This window comes from Myotis davidii, unplaced genomic scaffold, assembly GCF_000327345.1.
Source record: "Myotis davidii unplaced genomic scaffold, ASM32734v1 scaffold1494, whole genome shotgun sequence".
In the NCBI taxonomy this organism is placed as follows: domain Eukaryota; kingdom Metazoa; phylum Chordata; class Mammalia; order Chiroptera; family Vespertilionidae; genus Myotis; species Myotis davidii.
Window position 1 is genome coordinate 1,886,020 of NW_006286246.1, and position 10,015 is coordinate 1,896,034.

Here is a 10,015-nt window from a genome sequence, read left to right on the forward strand (position 1 = left end):
TGAGTTCTGCGTGGCCACGTTCTCGCTCACCACGTGGGAGTGGACACTCCGGTCCTTGATGCTCCTCTGTACATGGGACGGCTGGCTCCCCGCGGGCACTGTGCCGGAGCCCAGCAGGAGGGGCGCGCCCGGCCTTCATGGGCCTGGAACAGGGTGCAGAGCTGCCTGGGAGGGGCATGCAAACCCTCCCTTCCCCACAGCCATCCAGTCAGCAAGGGTTCAGCTTGTTCTTGTTCTTTTGCAGCTTCTGTTTTCTGGTTTCCTTTGGACATTCCCATATTTAATTATGTATTTAAGAAATAATAAAGAGTGTATTTTTTTGAAGAGGAATGGTTTTTGGAAGGGACTTTCTGCTCTCTTTTTGACAATGAATTAGATTACTTCTGAAGGCTCTGGATCTAGGTTATTGCAGGGTTTGCCTCCTCTAAGCTGGAACTGTCCAACTGTTATGCTATTTCAGACCTGGCCTATCTTTCATTTTCGAGCTCTGGAGATAATTTATAGCTGTAGGGTGTCAGGAGTGGGTTTGAATTGGGCCTGCACAATGTAACATGGAATTTTGCAGAGATTGTTAAAATTACTACTTCACCATTCAAATGACTAAGTACAGTAAACTTCTGACTCAGTTAATTTATTTGAGTATTTATTGACTGAGTACTTCATGTAGAACACTAAAATAATGAAAAAGCCCAGCACATGTTCAGAGCTGGTTTGGCTTTTTAAAAAATTATAGGCTTGAGTATAGCTAGCTAAATGGTCTTTAGCAAAATTGGCAGTGAATGGATCCCTAGGGGCTCCGAATCAGTCTCTTATTTGTAAAGGTATTGTAGAGGTGTTGCTATCTCTTAGTGTTCGGTTGGTCTAGCAGAGGGACACTTTTTAGTTGTGCAAATTCTTGTTTTTACATATTTTCTTCCTAATTGGGAAAGTTATATTTCTACTCTTTTATCTCCAGCATAAGCATGTAGGGACTTTGAATCAGAATATTTTGTTCAATTTGCAGTAGCCTTCATAAATTTAGTTGTTCTATGTTTAAATCGCTTTTAGCTTAAAAAAATTTAAAAGGCAATGATTGGATTGAGTATAGCTATGATTGGTTTTCATTAATACGGTGTTTTCATAAAAATAGTCCCCTAAGACTATGAGTCTTTTCCAACCAGAAGGATGTAATTTTCATCCCTATGAACCAAAAACTTTACCGTTAGCAGATGTTTTCCAACACTGACCACAAGGAAACTTGTCTCGACTAACTCAGGATTATACAGAAGATTAAACTATGATTTAATTACAACAATTGACTCTCTGGCTCTATTAATAGCTAATGACTTATACTTTCCTGGCCTGTGAGCTATGCTTTATTGTGTTTTAGTGCTTTTAGGTATAATCATTAGTGTTCCCAGAGACAAGATTCTTTCTTTTCACTTATGGTTCAGTTTTTATAATTCTTCCTCCCCCATTTAATTGGGGAGCAGAGGAAGAGAGGTTTACCAATATACTCAGGCTTGAAACCCCACACCTCCTCTGTGCCTTCCTGAGTGCGCTGTGGAATGCATTAGAACCCTGTTAGCGGATAGGAGGGGTGATGCCCAGAAACGTGTGTCACTGTGAGGAATGTACTAGGTGTGCATCATTTCAGTTTAGGCAATCTGTTTAACTGATGCCGTTACCAGGACTGTGGTATAGGTGGTACTTTATAATCTCACAGAGTTTAAGGACTGGATTAGGTGTTAGAACGTGAGGATTCCAGGCTTAGCTCTGTGCTTCAAGTCTTAGTTAACGCCTTGTAGCTGTAGTCCTTAAGTCAGCCTGTGTTGAAACCTGTTGTGAGACTAGATCAGGGGTGGGCAAACTTTTTGACTCGAGGGCCACAATGGGTCCTTACACTGGACCAGAGGGCCGGAACAAAAGCATGGATGGAGTGTTTGTGTGAACTAATATAAATTCAAAGTAAACATCATTACATAAAAGGGTACAGTCTTTTTTTTTTTTTTTTTAGTTTTATTCATTTCAAACGGGCCGGAGCCCACGGGCCGTAGTTTGCCCACGGCTGGACTAGATGGAAGTCTGTGGGAAAGTGATTTGAAATACTTGGGTCTATTCCATAAGACAGTCTTGTCCCTTTTACATTCAGAGTCCTAGGATTGTCCTAAGGATGAACCTTATTCCCCCCTGGGCATGAGAATGGGTCCTAATGGTACAGCCCTAAATTGGTCATTTTTGGGCCCACGCTTCCTTTCCAGGGAGGCCTTGGTTTACCTTTGAGCCACCGTGTGGGTTGGGGTAGGAGCCTGCTGGAAGCTGCGTCCTTCTCCTTAGGCAGTGGTGGAGGGGATGTCACTCCCGCTGCTCCTGATTTGCCAGCACAGTTGCCCTGCCTTAGGGCCTAGAGCAGGGGTGGGCAAACTTTTTGACTCGAGGGCCACAATGGGTTCTTAAACTGGACCAGAGGGCCGAAACAAAAGCATGGATGGAGGGTTTGTGTGAACTAATATAAATTCAAAGTAAACATCATTACATAAAAGGGTACGGTCTTTTTCTTTTTTATTTTTTTTTTTAGTTTTATTCATTTCAAACGGGCCGGAGCCCACGGGCCGTAGTTTGCCCACATCTAGTCACTAGATGCTCCCTCCTGTGTGCTCCCTCCTGGCACTCTCAAGCTCAGCCCCACTCCCGTGAGGGGGCCTTATAGTATTACCTACCTCTTTAAGGTTAAATGAGATGGCATTTGTAAAGAATTTACCAGTTGAGCTCACTGAAAACTATGTGTTACTATTATTATTATTATTTTTGGCAAAAACGTTATGAATGTTTTCACAAAGCCTATGGTTCTTTAGTGAGTTGTGAATTATGACATTAACCATTTTCTTTTTTTTAAATGTATTTTATTGATTTTTTACAGAGAGGAAAGGAGAGAGACAGAGATAGAGAGTTAGAAACATCGATGGATGAGAGAGAAACATCGATCAGCTGCCTCCTGCACATCCCCCACTGGGGAAGTGCGCACAACCCAGGTACATGCCCTTGACCGGAATCGAACCTGAGACCTTTCAGTCCGCAGGCCGACGCTCTATCCACTGAGCCAAACCGGTTTCAGCATCCATTTTCTTATTTCTCCTCCCCCTTTTTTGGCTAAGGAGTGAACACAATTGCCATGATGAGCTGAAATGAACCTGAAAACTGTTCTTTTGTTTGGGCTTGGTTGATTATTGATGTTTATTTGGGGAATTTTTATGGAATTTAGAAAATTAAGGATTTTTACCAGCCTTACCTGAGGCACTTGAGGGGCCCCTTTCGGGGGTGGGAGGCGGGGTTGAGATTCCCCCATCTGGTTCCTTCCTTCAGGCTTGTTAAACAGCCTCTTCAGATCCAAGGCAGGCATTTGGGGCAGACCTCCCACCTGCCAGCATTGTTTCAGGATGGAGGAAATGCTCTCTTCTGTTCTAGAATAGTCTATTCTGGACCATTCTATTTCTTGGGCTTTAGATCTTATTGATGTAAATGATTGAGGACCCCACCCTCCACTCCCCAACAACCCCCCATGATAGTTCCGGTGGAATTGTTTCAAACTCTGGAAAATCTGGGAGACATGCGAGTTGGGCACAGATGAAACAGTGAAAGGTTTGGGAAGGTTTTATTATATTGAGAATTCATATCTTTTGCGAAAATATCACAGCACATTAACTGCCATAATTACCATAAATAATTAAAACAAAAATATGATCAGAATAATTGAACAAAATGTGTTAGGTGGTGACATCAGCTTCTGTTTCTTTCATTGCTTTGTCCTATTAACTTCTAGTGAACACTACAGTTTTTGTCCACTTGGGCCTTTTGATAAGGCTTTTGTGATAACTAGCTCAGGGTGGATGCTTCTCATATGGACTGGAATACGTGTTAAAGGCAGAATCCAAGTTGTAATTACGTCACCAGTTGTAGCTGTCAGCGTAATTTACCACCCAGGGATGAATGAACCTAGATCAGAGAGATTGGGAATAATGCCCAATTTTGGAAGAAGTTGTAATAATAACAAAATTATGAAGAATTACTCCTCTGGCTGGGTGGGTCAGTTGGTTGGAGCTTTGTCCCGTTCACCAAAAGGGTTACCGGTTCGATTCCTGGTCAGGGCACATGACCGAGTTGCAGGTTCAATCCCTAGTCATATGGGAGGCAACTGATCAATATTTCTCATCTCTCTCTCTCTCTCTCTCTCTCTCTCTCTCTCTCTCTTCCGTTCTCTCTAAAATCAGTCTACGTATCCTTGGGTGAGGATTAAGAAAAAAAAGAGTAATACATTTTTAGGGGATATGGGTGATATTTTAACAGTAGTTCTCAACCTTCTGGCCCTTTAAATACAGTTCCTCATGTTGTGACCCAACCATAAAATTATTTTTGTTGCTACTTCATAACTGTAATGTTGCTACTGTTATGAATCGTAATGTAAATATCTGATATGCAGGATGGTCTTAGGCAACCCCTGTGAAAGGGTCATTTGACCGCCAAAGGGGTCGCGACCCACAGGTTGAGAACCACTGCTTTAAAAGCAATTTAGAGAGCATTTATCTTTGATTTTTAAAAGCTGGGAATTTAACAAGAATTTATACTGAGAGTGAGCTTTAGCTACAAAGTATTATTGTATGAAGTGCATACACGTTTACATTCTGTAGAACGTATCTTTTGTGGAGCGTGTTTGCTAAAATAGAAGCATGTGATTATGTTACACAAAATAGAGCAGACGCGTTTCTTCACTTTTGTGTGTTTCACATGTTATCCTGGTTTAACTGGTATTTATTTCAAAAATGAATAATCATTTCATTAAGCAACATGTTTACTTTTATTTTTGACTTTGTGTTTTGACAAAATATTACTTATTTTAGACAGTATTTCTTATAAAATTATAAAATAATAATTTTATAATTACATTCTGCTATTAATAATCAAGCCAAGCAGTAAGTAGCTATATGAAAACTGGGTAAAACAATGAGATCATCAAAACAGTCCGTCATTTCGATGGGAGCCCTAAATCTGGGATGTGTGTGTGTGCTGTTTACATTCCCACATTAGAGATGGGAATATATAATCTATTGGTTTATGTGGGAGAAATTAGCTCTGGAATATAGGAACCAGCTGGTTACTTTTAAGCATGGGATCCTCAGAGATGCTTAGAGCACTTTTATGAAAAAGACAGTTGCCGAAACTATGCATCTATCTACACTAACAAAAGAGAAAGATGCAAATTGACCATACCTTTGCGACACCCACTAGCCAGTCAGGAGCAAGTATGCAAATTTACCCAACAAAGATGGTGGGTTAATTTGCACATGCAGGCGCCGAGTGTCCAGGGGCGGGGTGGGACAACATGGCGACGACACAAGCATTTCGCACCACTCCAGCTGCTCCGGGCCTCTGGGCAGTGTGTGAAGGCAGAAAGGCATCTCCAGGCCAGAGCAAAGGTGGAAAGGCGGCTCCGGCTGGAGCCAAGGCAGTGCTGACAGCCTGGGGAAGGAAGGCCCATTCTTGCACGAATCTTCATGCATCAGGCCTCTAATATATGTGTGTGTGTGTGTGTGTGTGTGTAAAAGCCTAAACGACCAGCTGACCGGTAGCTATGACGCACACTGACCACCAGGGGGGGCAGACACTCAACGCTGGAGTGGTAACTACAAGCATGGAAACAAGGAATAGACTGATGAATCTCAGAGGGAAGGAGGGAGGGCGGAGAGCAGGAAGAGATTAACCAAAGATCTTACATGCACACTAGAGGCCCAGTGTACAGATAGTGCACCAGTGGGGCCCCTCCGCCTGGCCTGTGCCCTCTTGCAATCCGGGACCCCTTGGGAGATGTTGGAGAGCCAGTTTGGCCCAGTTCCTGCAGGCCAGGCCGAGGGATCCCACCTGCCGGAATTGTCCTGCTCACTCTGCAGATGCCCTTCGAGCCATGGCACTGCCCCAGGCCTGCCAGAGAGGGCCCGGGCCAGGGAGGGACTGCAGGAGGCTGGCTCCGGGGTGTGTCCAGCCCTAGTCCTGGCCACCTTCTAATTTATTTCCTTTCAGTGTGCAGCAGTCTGTGCACCAGGGCACCAGTGTGAAAATAATGACCATAGTGGCTTGTTCTCTAGTATCAGGTTTATAAGGACAACTTTTGCTTATGTTACCTGTTATTTTCATGCATTGTAATGATGACTGTTCATGTAAAATGGTTGTAGATAGTCATAAGATAGTGGCTTCTGGAGCCATTCTGGGCCTCAGTTTCTTTATAGTGTTTTTATGAGGATTAACTGTGTTTTTAGGTGTTGAGCTCTTAGAACAGTGCCTGGCACAGGGTGAACACTCGGTATGTGTTGACTGGTGTTAACCCACATGAACTTATTCATATACCATATAGAAAGGTGTGTGTATGCGTAAACAACTGCATTCACTATGTGAATGCATAGAACCATCTCTACATGTGTATTTGATGGTTATAACACACTGAATGATGATATAATGTAAACTCTTACACTCCCCCACAGTGTACACATGCATGTTATAGACATGAACTTGTTAGACTTCGTAGCAGTTCTGTGAGGGGCATGCTGCTGTGTGTGATTTCACAGGTGATGCAGGCACAGAGGTGAGTAACCCTCCCCGCTGCTTGTGGAGAAGTTGGAACTGAGTCCGGGCAGGGCAGCGTCAACCTCAACCGTCGAGCCTGAGCCGTGTGTCTCCCTCGCCTCATACGCACACTGGGTCTTGTTCTAATGAGGGGCTCATGTTGGCTGCCTCCTACAGCTGCATGTGCATGATGTATATATCATATATATCATAGCCTATTTATTGCACTGTGAGTGTCCTTATGTAAATAATGTCAGCTTTAAAAAATGTTTAGGTCTGAGAACCCCCATTGCTTAAAAACACATTGCTTTCCTTAATTGTAAAACGTGTCAATCATTTTGTTAAACTATAGCATAAATGTAAGGCGAAGAAACTTGGGGGAAAGCTGGGAAAATGTCGATGTGGTACCTGAACCCAGCAGTGAGAGATTGAAGTACTGGTGACCTAGGGTTAGGGTCGTCTCTGACATCATCGACTCCCTCCAGGTGGTAAGGCGCTGAAAGGCCTGTGGTGCAGTGATGGTAACCCATGGTGATGAAGGGGAATGCATTCCGGCCCTGGGCTGCTGGAAGTATCACAACTAGAACATCAGCTCAGTAAGATTTGTGTGGTTTGCTAAGTGCTTCTAAATCACTACTTTCACCTGAACCTAAGAGTCCTGTTAAATGTCCTGGGAGTGTTACCATTTTCCAGCTGAGGAAATCGAGGCTTAGGGTAAGTGACATTCCCAGGCTTCTACAGTTTTGAAGTGTCTAAAGCTGAACCTAGGTTTTCTGAGGACAAAACCGTCTCTCGATGTTACCTATAATTTCAGAAGAATGGGAACCCTCCTCCCCTCCCCACGTAGAGGCTGTATGTAGCCCTGTGAAGCTTAAATGCCAGGCATAAGCTGCTTGAAATTAAAGGACAGGTGGCCCAGTGGGTAGAAGCAGGGGCCCTGGGGTGGCCTTGGCCCGGGCCCAGACTGCTAGGATGGGGGTTCCGCCAGGCCCTCCTGCTTGGGTGCCTTGTTGTTGGTTTGCCTGTGTGGCCTGTCCGTGTGAAGGAGTTCCTTTTCTTGAAATTTCTGCTGGAACTGGAGATTCCAGGTGGAGCTACGGTTGGGAGAGGGGCTCGAAAGCCAGGGCAAAGGCTCTGGTTGCCTGCTCTGGACCTGCTTTCATTCCCACATGTCCTGTTTTAGTGGCTTGAAGAGAAAGAGGCGAGAGCTCTTGTTCCTTGACCAGAGGCAGAGGCAGTTTTGCATTTAAAATGGAAAGGACCAGTGACTGCTGCATGCCTCTGTTATCCTTTATCCTGTGCTGGGAGCAGCACTGGCACTGATGCCCTCGGCACTGCCACCGGTGTGAGGTTTGGGCTATGAGGGGATTGAGAGCAGGGAAGCGGGCTTCCTTAAGAGTGACTGTTCATTGTTGGGTGACACACATAATGTTTAGATTTTAATGTGTTTTTTTCTTAAACATCCCAGTGTTTACTGGCATGCCGAGCACAGATGTGGAAAGGAGACTGTTAAATATTTATTTTATAATGTATACACCGGCATTGTATAGGAAGCCATGTGGATGGCAGCTTCTCCGTGTTTTGTTTTGTTTTTTTAACTGACACTAAAGCTTTTCTAGATTAAAAACCGGAGGTTGCAGAGCATGTGGTTTTCTGTGTGTGCAGTTATTTCCTTCTCACTGCACCGTCCTTCCCAGCCTGATCTCAGTGCCCGAAACTCACCATCTGCTCCCTGCAGCGTGGAGGGCACAGAAGACCAAGGGGGAAAGCTGTCGCTTCTAATATTTTCATTCAAACTTTCACACCCTGCTTGTCTCGTTACATAATCGCATGCAGCAGGAGTTGTTTCAGCCATTTGGTCTTATCCTAATTTTTAAAGGCCGGGGAATGACACAGGGAAATACTTTAATTTTAAGAGCTGGGGCACAGTACTGTTGCAAATTTGAGAATCTGATAAACCATGAAATAATTTAGAGTTTAACCTCCCAGCTCAATTAACTAGTGGCTAAGTCCACTACATAAGTGAGTTGAATCTGAATAACACCACCTCTATGTATGGATACATGCTCTTACAAAATTTTAATTCTCAAATTTCATTTTCTGAAGTTTGTCTAGCATAGGTTTAATGATTTAATAGTGCTTTACAATCTTACTGAATGTTCAGAATTTATTATAGATAATATCGGAAGGATTTTGGATTGCTTACATAATTTGCTTTTTAATGTCTTTTCTTTTTAATCTTAAAAATTGATCTATTTTGGTTTTGATTAGAATGAGTGGCCACAATAGGATTTGGAAATGAAACATGACGGAAACCTGTTAGTTTGAACTGCCAATAATTTCTAATAGTCAGGAATAAGAAGACCATTAAAAAGTGGGATTTATGCCAGTGAAAAGGTGGTAAGATAAAATGATAGTGTCACTGCAGTCCAGAGCCGTAAATTTGATCTTCCTGCAAGTTAATTATCTGACATTCTTACCAAGCTGAAGACAGTACTTTTACCCTTTCATTTACTTGGGGTGGGTTGTAAGAGAAGAAAAGAAGTTCAGTTTTAGGTTGGCAAAATGATGGCTCTGACTTCCATTTAATGGAGTCTTCAGTAATTCCCACAAAAGATACTTAGTTAAAATGTCATTAATTGATTTTTGAGGGACAGCATTCTGTACTTTTCATAATTAAACAGAGAACTTAAAACAGAAAGCCCTCCCTCCCTACCTCCCTCCTTCCCTACCTTCCTTCCTTTTCTAGCCTGTGGCAATCTGAGTATCTTTAGAAAAAATCTTTGGTCCGTTCATACTCTCCCTCTTTTCTTTGTGCCAGAGCATTTGCCTTTCGTGCAACTAACGTTTTATTATTTCTTTAAAATAACAAAGACTTGTTTTGAAAAAAGACATATTTTCAGGCCCTTAGAGAACAGTTGGAGAGTCAGAGAGCAGGTATGTCTATAATCTAATGTGGTGTGATGATTAGTATAATAGAGCTATATATACAGGAGCAGTGGGAATTACAGGTGAGGCAGATATTGAGGCTACGAAAGGTAGAGTGGGAAGTGTCGGTAATACCTGAACTGGGTTTTGTTTGTTTTATTCCTTAAAGTAGTACAAAGAGTATTACATATGTCTCCTTTTTTTCCCCCCTTGACATTCTCCCAGCCTCCCCTATCCCCCAGTGTCTTGTGTCCATTGGTTATGCTTATATGCATGCATACAAGTCCTTAGGTTGATCTCTTCCCCCCCTCGCCCCCCACCAGCCCTCCCCGGCCTTCCAGCTGTACTTTGACAGTCTGTTCAATGCTGCTCTGCCTCTGTATCTATTTTTGTACATCAGTTTATAACGGTCTTTATTATCCATAAATGAGTGAGATCATGTCTTATTTTTCTTTCATTGACTGGCTTATTTCACTTAGCATAATGCTCTCCAGTT

The 10,015-nt window shown here is 43.0% G+C and overlaps 1 protein-coding gene across 1 annotated transcript in view; it reads left to right on the top strand.

Moving 5' to 3' along the window:
• ARID1B (AT-rich interaction domain 1B) overlaps positions 1–10,015 on the top strand; it is a 387,394-nt gene that overhangs the window by 107,888 nt on the left and 269,491 nt on the right.